Source organism: Pinus tabuliformis, chromosome J, assembly GCF_031772625.1.
Source record: "Pinus tabuliformis cultivar Carrire ecotype Pingquan chromosome J, CPIR1, whole genome shotgun sequence".
NCBI classification, from domain to species: domain Eukaryota; kingdom Viridiplantae; phylum Streptophyta; class Pinopsida; order Pinales; family Pinaceae; genus Pinus; species Pinus tabuliformis.
Window position 1 is genome coordinate 908,966,360 of NC_142295.1, and position 13,068 is coordinate 908,979,427.

Genomic DNA, 13,068 nt, shown 5'->3' on the forward strand with positions numbered 1-13,068 from the left:
TGTATTCTGCCTTTGTAGTTGACAGTGCCACTACAGATTGTTTCTTACTCATCCAACTGACTGCACCTCCAAATAGGTTAAACACATATCCACTTGTAGATCTTCTCTGATCTAGATCTCCGGCCCAGTCTGCATCAACAAAGCCATGAATATCCAACACTCTGTCCAATCCTGGTCTTCCTTGGTAGCACAAACCATAATCACTAATGCCACGCAAATACCTGAAAACCCGCTTCACTGCTGTCCAGTGCTCCTTCCCTGGTTTTGACATAAACCTGCTCAATACTCCCACTGCATGTGCAATGTCTGGTCTAGTACAGACCATTGCATACATCAAGCTACTAACTGCACTTGCATATGGAACACGAGACATGTCCTCTTCCTCTTCTTGTGTCTTGGGACACTGTTCAACAGATAACCTCACACCTACAGGAATAGGAGCTTTCACCGGTTTACTATCCTGCATATTAAACCTCTGCAGTATTTTCTCGACATACTTCCTCTGGTTTAACCAGAGCTTCCTCTTGTACGATCTCTTTTAATTTCCATGCCCAAAATATAGTTTGCATCACCAAGATCTTTCATGTCGAATTTGGAGGACAATTGGTTCTTCAAATCCTAGATAATTTCTTTGTCATTTCCATTCAGCAACATATCATCCACATACAAGACCAGATAAATAACACGGTCACCAATTAATTTAAAATACACACAGTGATCTGCTTTGCTTACGGTGAAGCCAAGTCCTCATATAAATGTATCAAATTTCTGATACCACATCTTTGGTGATTGTTTTAACCCATATAGAGACTTCTTTAACTTACATACCAGTTCTTTCCTACCCTTCACCGTAAAGCCTTCAGGTTGCTTCATGTAGATCTCCTCTTCCAGATCCCCGTGAAGAAATGTTGTCTGCACATCCATCTGTTCTACCTCAAAATCAAAAGCAGTAGCAACAGATAAAAGTAATCTAATAGAAGTTACCTTGGCAACAGGAGAAAATATATCACCAAAATCAATTCCCGGCACCTGGGAATAACCTTTTGCTACCAACTGAGCTTTGTATTTCTCCATTTTTCCTTCTACGTTTGTCTTCTTTTTGAACACCCATTTGCTACCAATGGGTTTCCTTCCAACCGGCAACTCCACCAGACCCCAAGCCTCATTTTTATGCAAAGATGCCATTTCATCAACCATGGCCTCTTTCCAAAGTTTTCCATCCTTTGAATCCACTACTTCCTTCACAGTTCTGGGATCACCATCAGTAATAGGAAAAGCAAAATTTGAACAGAAAGAAGATGGAATATACCTTTCTGGCTGCCTTCTTTCTCGAACTGATACTCTCACAGCCAGAGTTTGTGGCTCTTCATCTTCTGATTCCTCCTCTGCTGTAGAGTCGGATTCTTCCTTCTTTAGCTCAAACTCTATCTTCTCAGGTTCCTTTGGTTGGACTTCATGTTTAATAACATCTTTCACCTCTCTGAACACCACATCTCGACTGTACACAACCTTCCTTGTTACTGGGTTCCAACGCTTATAATCCTTTAAACCATCTTTATACCCAATAAACATGCACTTTTCATATTTACTATCCAACTTGGTTCTTTTCTCCTTTGGAACATGTACATATGCATCACATCCAAATACCCTTAGATATGAAAGAGAGGGTTTCTTACCAGTCCATACCTCTTGTGGAGTCTTATCCTCCAATTTTGATGAAGGTGACCTGTTGACCAGGTAACATGCAGTATCCATCGCCTCTGCCCAGAATTCTTGTCCTAACTCGACACCACTGAGCATGCTTCTTGCCCTTTCCATCAACGTCTTGTTCATTCTTTCTACAACTCCATTTTGCTGAGGTGTATATGGAGTAGTCTTCTGCCGTAATATACCACACTTCTTACAAAATTCTTCAAATTCCTTGCTGCAAAACTCTCCACCATTATCTGTCCTCAGCACCTTTATCTTTTTCTCTATCTGGGTTTCCACCAGAGCCTTAAATTCTTTAAACCTGTCAACGACTTATGATTTATTCTTAAGGAAATATATCCATGTATTCTTTGAGAAGTCATCTATAAATGATACATAGTACACAGACTTACCTAGTGATGGAACCTTCACAGGTCCAAACACATCACTTTGTACAAGCTCTAATATCTGTTTCGCCCTCTTACCACCAGAGGGGAAACACACCCGATTCTGCTTCCCATATACACAATTTTCACAGAAATCAAAATCTAGAGAGATATTACTCATACCTTCTACCATACTTTTACCATGAAGTATTCGGAGGCCCTTCTCTCCAATATGTCCAAGCCTTTGATGCCACAGCATGGTCTTCTCTCCAAAGACCACTAGATTTTCTGCTCCACTTTTAGGAACCATAGAACTATTGCACCCATCAATAACAGTGCTACCTTGCAGCTTGTACAGAGTTCGAATCCGAACTCCCTGCATCAATACCAGTGCTCCCCAAACCATCTTGTAAGTATCCTTCTCGAACACTGTTTTTACACCTGCATCATCCAGCTTCTTTACAGGAATCAGATTTCTGGCCAATGCAGGAATATGTAGAACACTCGGAAGTGTTCTAACCCTTCCACCTTGCAACTTCAAATTTACTTTTCCATGGCCAATGATTCTAGCCTTCCTGTCATCCCCCGAGAAGACATCACCACCATCATATTTTTCATACTCGCAGAACCACTCTCTATGGGGAGTGAAGTGAAAGGATGCACCTGAGTCAATCAACCATGCCTCATGATCTACATGTGTACTTGAATAATCCAAGTACACATCCCCACCTTCATCTGAGGTGTTTTTCGCCTCTGTAGAAGGAGCCTTATTAGATCCCTTTCCTTTGTCAGGAGCTTTAGATTTACAGTCCCTTTTAAAGTGGCCTTCCTTTCCCCATTTCCAGCGCACCACCTTTACAGGTTTTCCTGGAGATTTAGATCTCCCTCTAGATTTAGATCTCCCACTCGATGACTTATTTTTGTTTCTGTTCTGGGAGCGTCCTCGTACAGACAAGGCATCACCATTTTGGCTCTCCATATTTTTCCGTCTCATCTCCTCCATCAGCAAGGCTGAGACTATTTCATCAAACTGCAAGCAGTTGCATTGCTACCTATTGCAATAACCAGACTATCCCACGAATCTGGTAGAGAACACAACAAACTGATGCACTTATCTTCACCTGAAATTTTAATATCAACAGATGCTAACTGACTTACCACAGTATTAAATGTGTTCAGATACTCTGTCACCGAGTCTCCATCTTTCATCCTCCGGTTATACAGCTTTTTCCGCAGGAACAGTTTATTCACCAGAGACTGAGATTGGTACAAAGTCCTTAACTTGTCCCACAAAGCCTTCGCTGTAGCTTCCCCTGATACATTCAACAATACTGAATCTAAGACAAACAATCGTATTGTGCTCTTTGCCTTCCGATCCAACTTCTTCCATTCTTCATCGTACACTCCCGTTGGTTTAGTACCCGGATCTACCGCAATTCAGTGATCTTTATCCACCAACAGATCCTCCATCTTGAGTTTCCACAACTCAAAAATCTGAGCATTAAATTTCTCGATCTCTATCTTTCCACTGCTTGCCATCTTCTTTCACCACCAGAATTGATCTCGCAGATCTCCTACTAAACAAGGTCTACCACAGGCCCGAGCGAAACCCCTCAGCAACAAAGGTGTCCCCTTGAAGCCAAATATGCTCTGATACCAAATTTAGGTTTTAACCCCGTACAGAAACTACCTACATACGAATTCTAAAACACAGAAAATAAACAATGCGAGAGCATAACACATATACACAGAGATTTTCCCATGGATCCCAAAACTGGGACTACCAGCTTGATTTTTCATTATGTTCCTTTCAATGTTAAATACATATTTATACTTGTCGAAGCATCCAATACCATGGACTGAAAACCATCGCGTCCAATACCATGGACCGAAAAACCATCGCGTCCAAAAAAAACATATGCGAAAATCATGCAAAAAACCATAGGTGGGTCTGCCCAACCTAACATAGGGTCCAAAACCAAAATTTTCTGGGGCACCCTATAAAGTGGGTTTACGGGTGCCCTTCAAACCCCCTGTTAACTACGTGGAAAGAATATAACACAACCCAACACTGCGTTCCCTGCCCAACAAGCCCCCATGTTTCTTTCTTTTCAAATTCCCAACAATTCCACAACAACCATCTCCAACAAGCACATCACTGCTTTCATGCACGAATTGATTCCCTCACCCCCATGAAAATATGTTCTACTTGTAATGAATCTTACCCTTCCATGAAAACAAAAAAAACGTAACGGTTTTATTTCCTACACCTCCGAATAGACTGTCCATCATTTCTCGTCCTCAAACAACATGGACCCAGGCAAACAACCTGCAGTCCTCTCCTGCCTAACTCAAGTTGAAGAGATGTTAATTTCTCGTGTTAGCCCAATTCTTCAAGTTACCCATGCACATGGGGGCCAATACAAATATTTTGGCCATACTATTAGCTTCCCTCAAGATATCACTAACATTGTCACCTCCCTTCCTCGCATGCTCTCAGAAATAGATATCCTTGTTGTCAACAAAAGTACCTCTGACCACACATCTTATGGGTCTTTTGTCAACAGATCTCACGTCCTTGCAGCATTGCAATTCAAAATAGCAAATGATCCATACTACAGTGACGTTCAGATTGACCCAACTGCACTTTCTACCTTGCATGTTGTCCCTACAAATGTCACCACCCTTCCACACCATGTCACCACTCCCTCCCCTTCACCCCACCAGACCTTCTATGAAACCCCCACTCCTAAACTCCACCATGCATGCATGTCAGACCTTCATCCATCCTCCTTTGTTTCAACTCTGTTAAATTCCCATACTGAGCTTGATAAAATACTTGCCTACATAGAATCTTCCAATTCTACACCCATCCATTCACTTCAATGGCCCATTATTGGTCTTTCTCCAATTAATGAATACAACACTGAGGGCATATTCTTTATGGCCTTCCCCACCCTCTTCCCCATCGGATCTACCATGATTAACCAACCAAGAATTGAAAAATTTGATATGCAAGAATAAGCTTTGCATCTAATGCGCTACCACCACAACCGCTTTGGTCAACATCCCAGGTTTCACTATTATTTATACAACCTTATAATGTGCCATCGAAGCCAAGCAACTGCATATGTCTCTATTAAAATAGACATTTCAAATACTTTACTGACCACTATTGCGGACCTTCACCAACACCTTCAACAACGTCCTCCCTCAACCATTCCATACTAGATTATGCATTTCTCCGAGGGAGTCGGGCTTTTTGGACCAAGGCTAGAGGGGAACTTAGTGACATGATTGTTCAACTAGGCAGCCCTACCTTCTTCTTCACATTAAGTGCAACTAATACAAAATGGCATGACTTTCATATGGCCATGCCTTCTAAACCCCCATCAAGTGTGCATGAACAATGTCGATGGAGAATCCAAAGCATTGTTGCGAACTCGCTTCGTGCATCTCTATACATCCATTGCAGCTTCACAATTTTCTTGGACGAGGTCTTACTAAAAGGGTTCCTTATAAAGGATTTTTGGTACAGGTTTGAAACTTACCTGATTTTCCTTCTCTCCTTTATGTACAATTTCTTTCATGCAAACCTCTTACTTGTTCTCTTTTTTTTTTAACCATAGGTATGAATGGAAACATAGAGGATCTACACATATACATGGCTTCCTATGGTTCTCAAATGCACCGATGATGGATGACCTCAACTGGACTGTCGAAGAAAGTGTTGCTGCTTAAAGCTTTTTTTCGATTCATACATTATTGCTTGGAACCCTTGCCCCCTCCATCAAAGACATTCCAGAAACCAACGAACATCGGTTCGTGATCCTTGCCTCCTTGCAACACCCGAAATTTTCTCTTCCAATGAACAACAAGACTACGAGGAGCTTGTTAACTATGTCCAACGACACACAAACTATCATTCGTCTACCTGCCTTTGCAAAAGGAACAATTCCACATTGTGCCACTATGGAATCCCCTGGGAATTTCACGCTTCCTCCTCCATGGACATCAATTCTTCAGGCCGTAAAACATATTCTCCTGCTAGAAATGATGAAAAGCTTACTTTCCAAAACCCTCACATGCTTGCGCTTTGGAGGGCCAACATTGACTTCTAACTTGTATTTTCTTGCCATGTCGTTTGAACTACATATCGAAATATGTAGCAGAAGCAGAGTCTAAATCAGAAATCTACCACCAGATGCTTTCTCACCTTGCCATGAGTTCTCCCCTTGACGCTTGGATTGTCACTATCGTTCGCAAACTCTTGACCGAACTCGTTGCTAATAGGGACATTGGTGCACAAGAAACATGCCACATGCTCCAAAAACTCCCACTAACAAAATGCAGCCGCTCTTTTGTCTCCCTTAATGTTAAGAGAAAAGTTTTCAGACATGTCTTACATAGCTTGGATGGACATCTTCCAAGAACACCCTTTATCGCTTCATACATGAAAAGACTTACCTAACTTGAATCATTGTCTCTTATTGAAGTCGCGCGATCGTGGTCATTTTCCTCCAGCTACAAAACATCGTTGTGGAAACACATCTTTCCTTCCATGGTCGTACGTGTCATTCCTCGCTATACCTCTATTCCATCTACAAATTCAGAATTGTATGTCGACTTTTGTTGGAGTGAACTTCTCTTGTACTTCCCTTTCTGTAAACTACCAGATGATATTGGTGCAAACAACGAGGCGATTGTCGCACATTGGGAATAGGTTAAACACACATACCATGCATGGCATGTGCATCATGCACCTGTAGACCTACCCCTCCCCACCTCTCTCGATGACTCTCTTGTTGAAATAAACCCCCACTGCACCATGGACATGGATGAATGGAAATTCCTTTCCCAACTCCACCCAAATAACAATATTCTCTTTGATGAGCTAGAACTGCTTGGCCACCATGACTTCGATGCAAACCATAATTGGGCTCATTCCATTATCCCTGCACACTTGCAAGAGACAACCATTCACTTCATAGAATTCAAACTCTCCTCCACACAACTATGCCAAATCCCCCCCCCCAACTACGCATTCCCTTTCCTCCTTGTCCCCAAGCCAACACATGGCTTTCAATATCATTTTTTCCCACTTTACTAGCGACTCCTCCAAACCACCGCTAAAGATGCTTATCCAAGGCACTGTTGGCACCGGCAAATATTTCCTAATTGAATGCCTCAAAAATGCCTTCCTATCTACCTCTGGCAATAGAGCTAGCCCTTTACTCTTTCTTTCTCCAACTAGTGTTGCAACATTCCACATAAATGCACTTACAATACACTCTGGGCTTCGCATACTTGTATCCTCTATGAAACCTCTTGAAGGTCAATCCCTACTAAACCTTCAAGAATAACTTCAGCATGTGAAATACATTCTCATTTATGAGATGAGCTTCATTGGCCCTAAAATTCTTGCTCAAATTGATGACCGCTTACAAGAGGCATTCCTAGCCAATAGAAACACCCCATTTGGTGGTCGGTCCATAATCCTTGTAGGTGACCTCGGTCAGTTTCCACCTGTCAAAGATACACCAATGTATGTGGGCACATCTCGTGGCAATGCTCTTTGGCAGAGCTTTGATACAATTTTCACACTTTCAATAATTTTTCGCCAACAAGGCACATGTGCTTCTCAGATTGCATTCCAGCAACTCCTTTCCAATATTCACAATGCAACCCCCACATTAGCTGATTGGAAACTTCTCATGGCACGCACAAAATCCAAACTTCCACCCGATGAGAAACAAACATTTGAAAATGCTATGCACCTTTATGCAACTAATGCATCTGTAGCTCTCCATAATAAAGGCATGCTAAAAAAATAAACATGCCAATTGCACGTTGCTATGCCCAAAAAAATAAACAAATGACATTTTCCACTCAAGAGGTTGAACAATTGGCTGCAAAAGTACTTTTATGCGTTGGACAAAAAGTCATCCTAAAAAAAAATTTGTGGGTTGAGGCAAGCCTTGTTAATGGGTCACTTGGAAAAGTTGTTGCTATCTCCTATGTATCTAGTTCTTGGCCCCTAGAACTCCCATCATTTGTTGTTGTTGATTTCATTCACTACAAAGGTCCACCATGGGACATTTCACATCCAAATTATGTGTCAATCTCCCTAGTAACAAGGGGCTCTCGCACACAAATTCCCCTTCGCATGGCATGGGCCCTAACAATCCACAAATCACAAGGTATGACCCTCCAGAAAGCAACAATCGACATTGGCGACATCGATCGGCAAGGCCTAACATTCACAGCCATATCTAGAGTCAGATCATTGAATGACCTTTGCATCTCTCCCGCTTTTTCTTTCTCACGCTACTCACGCATGTAAGACAATCCATACGTGATACGCAGGAAAAGAGAGGAAACATACCTTGCCTCTAAATCTATGCAGCCACCTCCTTGAAGACATTCTATGCAAGGTAGCTTTACTTCCTCCGCAATGCATTTCAGATCTTCTGCCTCATCTCTCATTAAGAAAACAACAAAAAAACTCGCATTCATGTTTCTTTTTTCCCTCGTCTATTCCTAATGTGTTGTTGTTATTTCATGTTAATGTTATTTATCTTCTATGTTTTAGTTTTCGATTATTCATTTCTACATGTTTACTTATAACCTCTTTCTATTGCTTGAATAAGAAAATGGATATACAAGTTGCTTCCCAGCTCTACCAGTTTTGCTAGGAAATACATGAACAAGAAACTACTCTTTTGGATATACAGTCGCGGTTCCTACTCTCACCAAATTTGTCTTTGTACCGCCTGCGCCCACTCTCCAACTACTTAGAAGGATTAAGACTTTCTTGCATGTCCTCATCCATAAACATGAAAGGGATGCAAACAGGTAGCTCCGCTCAGAGTATATCGACCGTGTCCCGACTTTGAATCTCAAATGGTGTTGCAGATGCCACGCACCAGCTTGTATTTACGACTAGCATTTTTTCAAATATGGGGACACACACACCTACATTGTCTGACTACAACATTTCATTTCCCCCATCAGTCGCATGTTTCTACTTTCATAGATACCACACTTGTATTTCTTTGTAGCACTTTGCTTACTTGTCACTGTCTTATATACACACCTCTTTTGCTTACATGCCCATTCGATCTCACTACTTTCTATTTTTCCCCTTGCTTTTCTGCCTTTTTTTATCTTCTCGCCACTTCCAAACTTTGCAAACAAATACATGTTATACACAACATGCACACTAACTTTTCACATTACAACCATACAAAATAAGACAATGCACATGACAATAAATCTAACAAAACTTCTAAATACACGTCTGAAACTGACTCCTGCAATGGTACTACAAATAGAAAACAATACATATCCAATTATCTATTTGGAAGCTAAATAACATTATTTCCCTTTTCCTTTTACTGTTTTCACTCAAAAAATTAGAGCCTTTCAAAAACAATTGTTCTTGTAATACAAGAGGAAAAACAAAACTTCAGTGCATGAACATATCAAAAATGAACCCTTTCCCACTTGAAAGCATGCTACCTATTGCCACTTCAATCAAAAGCACAAACAACATCAATCACAAATAAAATCGATGCAATCATCTACTACTAACTCATATAAATACCCAACTAATTAGACAAACAATTACAACTTCCACATTGAACATGTCTCTTCTACAAAAAATATAAATACGTGGGAACAACCAGTCACTAATGCTACTTAACACATTGCTACAGTAGGTGGTTATTCATTCCTAGACCAACATCTAGTGAAATATGACACTCATTGCAAAAAAAAAGCAATTTTTTTTACTTATAAAGGACAACTTTAATAAGCATTTTCCAAACTACATTGCCAATTGCAAAATTAATCTAATTGACATCCTTGAAAAAAAAAACTATTCACACCCATGGAAATTATATCTATATTATTACATTTATACCAATTATTTTCCAAAACAATTCAAATTTACAACTTTCAAACACTTTCATATAAAAACAAAATAATGCTTTGCATCTCTTACGAAACTGTTAGTCATGGAAAATCAACAAAAATGACAAAAAAAATAACAAACAAAAAATAACACGCAAAATTCACTTTTCAACCTCAACTACATTCCTTTTTTTCCCTATATCACTCTCGTCGCTATGTATTTCCCTTTGGGTTAACTACTAAGAATTTCCCTTAGGGCTAACTACTCACGCTCAACTAACCTACAAAAAAATATACAAACCCATTACACTTCGAAGTATGTTTTCTTAACTATTGTCTTCTACATTCCCTGCTCCTCCTATCGGCATTCCTTTGCACCTCTTTGTGCCATTGCTAGTTTGTATTTGAGTTATTCTCTTGTATTTTTAGGACTATATCCTCAATTAGTGGTATTAGATTTTAATTCATTCTTGTTCTAACTATTAATAAATTATTTCTTAATTTGTCCAAAAATAACCACCTTCTACTTTGTTGTGGGAGACAGCATTATTGTTCTCTTTTAATACCAAATATAAGGAAGCATTGACCATTCATTTTGGATCTAACATGGATAAGCAACCTCCAACATGTCCAGTTATGTACCAAGATGAAGTGTTGCCCACAACATTATTGTTCTTCTTTAAACCAAATAGAAAGAAACATTGATTATTCATTTTGGATCTAACATGGACAAGCAACCTCCAACATGTTCAGTTTTGTACCAAGATGAAGTGTTGCAAAGAGGGAAAATATTTGATGCACATTTTTAATCTAAAATAACTTAAAATAAGAAAAACTGAGAATTTAGGTGTAAAGCAGTCACCCAATTTCAATCCCCATCTCAAAAGAGGGCAACATTATGAAGTTTTATGTGTAAATATATCCAAACAAAGAGAGAAAGCTTGAGCACAATGCTACACGTATATTTTATGGGGCTGTTTGGGACCATTTCATGACACACTATTATGATGACACCCATGGCCTTCCTATGTACTGGTTCTAGATTTGGTGGCATTTTCATATTGCACATGTTACTTGGTGCTATATTTATGGTTTACCCAACTCTTGGCCAACCAAGGGGGGAGGTGGCATTTCTATAGAATGACTTGGCAGTATTGTTATCATGTTCTTTTTCTCATTTCAACTTAATAGATTGATTGGTCATGTTTGTTACATTGGTAGAAGTATTTTTATTATGCTCTTTTGCTCATTTCAACTTAGTATATTGATTGGTCATGTTTGTCCCATTGGTGAAAATTGTTTTAGTGGTTGTCTTGTGGGCTTAAGTCTTATTCTTTGTTGTTGTCTTTTAGCTTGAAGGGGTGGTTTCCTAGTGGTTTGCCTAGATTCGATTCCCCTTTCATTGGCAATCCATTCTTTTACTTAGATACCATTTATTATTTCAATGCCTTTTCATTTTATTTAGACATAATTCATATTATGCTCAAATTTCATCATTTACCCACTTCTAGATGGGCTATTATCCATTTTCCTATAGTTTTTTTCTTCATTAATTGCCTCTCATTTGACATATTTCACCTTTTTTTATGTGTGAACCTGTCGAAGTGGTTTGAGCTACTTGCATTGCTGATTAATAAAACCCATGTTAGTTTTTAGAACCCAATACGTGTCATTTATTTCCTAGCATAAAATTTATTGAATAAAGGCATAGTTAGGTTACTAACAAATTCAGCAAAAGCAGATTTAAATAATGATCTCACTAACGTATGACAAATATTTCTGCCCAATCAACAATTTCTCACTAATAAATTAATTTGAACCTCTACTTCAGTGCCCGTCTTAGGATAATCATCCAACTGAGAAAACACAGAATACAGAATAAACTCAGATCTGATCCAGTAGATATGCCCTAGATTGATGTTCAATCTTCTCTGTAGATTTAGATCGCCAAACTCTCTCAATCCATTTGACCTGACATTTTGGAGTATCACACTCCTCCTGAGGCTAGTACCATTGTATGGTGTGTCTTATCTCTCTCCTTAACCTTGTTATAACTTTACATTGAGCTAAATCCTTAACCCTAACCCTAATCTTAAAGTGATTAACAACTAAGATTAGATCTCACTTCTTGAGATCAACGACTAAGATTAAAACAAAATCACTAATGTAAATTACTTTACTTTTCCTAAGTTTCTATTAGCTCAATAAGCCAACATATTAATGTGTTTTTTCCTAAGTTAGGCTAAGTTACATTGACAGTTTGGTTACACTATAGCAAGTGTTCTAAAGAGAATGTTGGCGACTTTTTCACACCTAGACTCAAAGCCCGTGCAAAAGTACTTTTCTCGAGCTGCAAAAATCAACACTCCCTCTTAGTGAGGGAGGTACTTCTAGAAGAACCTACTCCACCTGGGTCAGTTTCCAATCCAACCACATCATATGTTGTTGTAGTTGATCCCTTTGAATTGGAAGACCCATTTTATATGAATGCATAGATAACCATTTGATATGAATTTATTTATGGGGAATTGCAAGAAGTCATATGTAATTTTTCATTGTGCTAGAATTTATAAATCCTCCCATAGTGAAAGTGAAATGTAGGTATAGTTGCTAGAGGTATTGTATCATAATAATAAGCCCTAATTATAATTTTCGTACACATGGCCTATTACTCCATGTGGATCTCGTATTCCACATGGCACCAAAGAGTATTTCCATGTGTTAGTTGGGTTGTCCAAATCAACATGCAAGTATTATGTGTTGCATCGTCACTTGTCCCCTTCATAAGGTGACACGTCATCTCATTCCAAACATTTTTCCAATTGTGGAAGTTTCCAACTCAACATAGGTAATAGGTTGAGAGCACCAATTTTCACATTCATTATCAAATATAATTCTTGTCCTACCACAACATTTTCACAAAATGTCACATGAGCATTGCCAATAACCCATGAAATGGATTAAACTTAATTAGTGTATTAATAGATAATAAGCATGAATTTTAAAGCCTAATTATATGATTAGAAAAAAGCACCTCTGTTGGTAAATGTCAGTATTTTCAGCATTTAATTTAGTGAAT